Raw genomic sequence first — 3593 nt, 5'->3', positions numbered from 1 at the left:
AGCAAGGGTGAGCAGCAAGCCCACCAAAATAATATGTATAATGATTAACAATATATGAGCCTACTTATAATACTCATGAAAGTCTTGGTCAAAAGAAATGAACCAAGTTGATATCTTAATGCGATGAAGTCGCAAAATATTCAGTATATATATATACATATATACTTTTCAAAATATTGGAAGTCCTCTTCCATGCATAATATACACAAAGTCCCAGTGTATAACTGTATAAAAAAATATCGTTGCAAGGTGATCTCATATATCTAACCTTGTCTCAACGTTTTTCTGAAAATCTTTGTCATTCATAAGACAATTATTAATTAGATATAAGTTTAAAAGATGAAGTTACAAGATACCCCAATATACTTATATCTTTCCCAAATACTACTTGAACTACCACCGTTCAAGTTATAATTAGTTTCAAAAGTTCATCACATAGATGAGACTACAAGACAAGATTTGAATAGATTCAATCTTTGAATATCATTATAAAGAATGAAGTTACGAGATACTTCATTAAGTCCCGACATATATATACACCTATATATATATATACATTTCCTGAAAACCTCTGTCATGTAAAGTATGAACAGAATTGCAATATCCAATAAATTTGGAAAGGAAAGAATTTTGGCATAAACCTGATATCTTGCTGATCAGGCAAAGATACCAATAAGTAACCTTTTCTACTAGTAGATGGACGAATTCCCCACTGGTTATCACCCTGGTCTCAATAGGACCTTATGCTGGACTGCCACTCAGCCACTTATGCATTTGATGGACTCCCACTGAGCCACTTACACTATCATGGACGCCCACTGAGCCCATATTGCTTATGCCGACTCGATAGATGGACTTACTTCCCGAACGTTGGGTAAGTAATCAATTCATTTACCAAAACTGCAACCTTGTTGCAAATATAAAATACACCATAGAGCCGGATCCCTTAGATTTTTGAGCGAGTATTCAAGTCCCCTTAAAATGGAAGATCTTGAATTTGAAAACAAGTTTTGGGATCCGCTCTACCCTTTTTAAATTCATTTTGAAGACTCGAAAACATTTTTAAGAATGTTTGGAGTAATGCTGATTTATGAAATAAATCAGTCCCAATTATGAAAGAAATATCTGAATATTATTATTTAAATAATATTCCCATAAAGAATAATGGAGGTAGAAGTTGGAAAACTTATACTCGAAATGAATAGCAAATAATCAAAGACATACTTATACGAAAGTAATATCTTTATTTGAATAATCAAAAATAAGTTTGATTATCGACACCTTATTCTTTAATAAAATAAAGAATATATTTCAGTAATAAGCGGAGTCATAATACCTCGAATGAATATTATAAATAATATTCATTAAATAAAATAAAGGAGTCATACATCCTCAAATGAATATTCAAATAATATTCAATAATAAAATAAAGGAGTCATAAGTCCTCGGATGAATATTTGAAATAATATTCAATAATAAAATAAAGGAGTCATAAGGACTCGGATGAATATTTGAATAATATTCATTTAATAAAATAAAGAAGTCATAAACCCTCGAATGAATATTCATAATAATATTCATTAAATAAAATAAAGTTATCGAATAAACCTTATTCGATTAATAGTTTTGAAAACTATAACCATATATATATATAAATATATATGTATATATATACATATATACAAAATCTACTCGGGATCCTCGACTCCCGGTTTAGAAAATATTTCCACCTTTTGCGTCCCTATACTAAGGGTATATGCAAGTTACCGCTATCCTCTAGCATAGGTATTATCAACTGAATCAACAGATATATATAGCAAGAATACGAAACAGGCATGCATATATATATATATATCATAGCAGCATGCTTCAATATATTACAACATTTGCTAATTAACCAACATGCATCTATCGCAAGATAATGCAAATACATATATACATCACAACAACAGTATAACGGGTAGAAAACTTGTCTGAGCAACTTGGGGTGAAAAAGGCTCGGGACGAGTCTGGTAACCTATAAACAACAAGTAAGTTGGAATTAAACCAAAGTCACTTGTAAATCTATACTCTAACCAACTCAGACTCTAACGCTCGTTTTGTGCTTACTGATTCTCTTAAGTCACTCGAGTACCCTCGGCTCCACCATTTTTTAATAATTTAACCTTTACGAGTTTTAAGGCGATTCCTTCGCGAGTGTCTTACCAACTGCCTAACACACTTACCATAAATGTTTCATACATTAATTAACCCTTTTTGGCCTTTAACCTATGTTTCAAAGTAAGGCGAGGGGAAATGTTTCTTTCGCGAAACGCCGTTACTTAAAACGGTCGTTTCTCATAAACCGTGCATCAGAATCGAACGAACCACATATCAAAACGAAGCTCGTAACACGAGCTATATAGACATGGCAATGGTCATAATCTAGCAGGGGGTTCTCAGGTCCTAATGTTATGCACAAAAACAGTCTAAAGAAAATCGGACGTTACGACGGCTATGTTTACGTGATTTCCCAAATTTAAACCATTCAAAACCAACCACAATTCAACCCCAAATCAATCATACAACCAACATCCATCCAAAACACACTCTAACAGCCCCATCAAATCAATGTTACCAATTCATACTTATTTCTCAATTATGAACTAAGAGTTTTACTTAAGTTCATTGACTAATTAACCAAGATTTCCAACTCCAAAAATATCACAAAATCAACCAATCTCTAAACACACAATAATCATGCCTCTCACCAACTAAAATACTCATAACAAGCTTTAACATGATTACACACCCATTACCCTAACCCTTCATCTAAACATTAGGAAATCTAAACAACAAAACTTAAAGCTAAGATCATGAAGAGTTATACCTTCCTTGAAGCTTTTAATCCATGAAAGATCCTTGGAATGCCCATGGAAGCCTTAATCTAACCTCCTACAAGCTTGTTCTTTCAAAGAAATCAAGAACACAAAAATTAATTTCAAGAAAGTACTATGTACTATTCACCATCTTCTTTCTTGATTTATAGAAAAATATTGGCTTGGAATTAGAAGCTTAAACTTATAGGAAGTATGTAACTTAACTAGGAGAAGCTAGGATAATTACCTTGCTAAATAGTAAGTGGAGGAGCTTGGACTTTCATTTTTTAAGAAAAGAGGCCGAGAGCTTGAAGAAGAAAATGGGGGTTTTGTGTTTTTTGATGAAAATGAAATGTTTTGGCTTGGTTGGTTGCTTTTTGTCTTGTTTTTGGATAATTACTTTTCTAGCCTTGACTTTGTGTGGTTTTAAATCAACCACATCTCCTTCCCCTTATGTCATGCTTATGTCACATTGCTATGTCATCATCCCTTCTAATCTCTTTGATTAGCTTCTAATTGTTTGCCTAATGACCGCTGATCTGTTATACGGTTCGCTTAACTTTCGTTTTCGTTTATCGTTTGAGGGATCATACCCGGGATCTTATTACTTAGGTTCCCTTAACCTTTCTCAATACATTATATTCCTTTTTATGATCCTCTATTATAATCCTTTAATTTAAATCATTTTTATCCTGTTACCTTATTCTCAATTCTCTCCGTATCTAGTGTATTTCT

General features: G+C 32.7%; 1 long non-coding RNA gene across 1 annotated transcript; it reads right to left on the bottom strand.

Annotated features, from left to right (window-relative positions):
- Window positions 1–1972: 1972 nt before the first annotated feature.
- On the bottom strand, window positions 1973–3216 carry LOC141719696 (uncharacterized). The gene is made up of 3 exons (XR_012574152.1): window positions 3106–3216; window positions 2870–2947; window positions 1973–2017 (listed from the first exon to the last, which is right to left on the bottom strand). It is a non-coding gene; the product is annotated as an uncharacterized LOC141719696 (long non-coding RNA).
- Window positions 3217–3593: the final 377 nt, after the last annotated feature.

Source organism: Apium graveolens, chromosome 1 (assembly GCF_009905375.1).
Source record: "Apium graveolens cultivar Ventura chromosome 1, ASM990537v1, whole genome shotgun sequence".
NCBI lineage: Eukaryota > Viridiplantae > Streptophyta > Magnoliopsida > Apiales > Apiaceae > Apium > Apium graveolens.
Note: the sequence above shows the minus strand (reverse complement) of the source record. Positions and strands in the feature narration are given on the sequence as shown.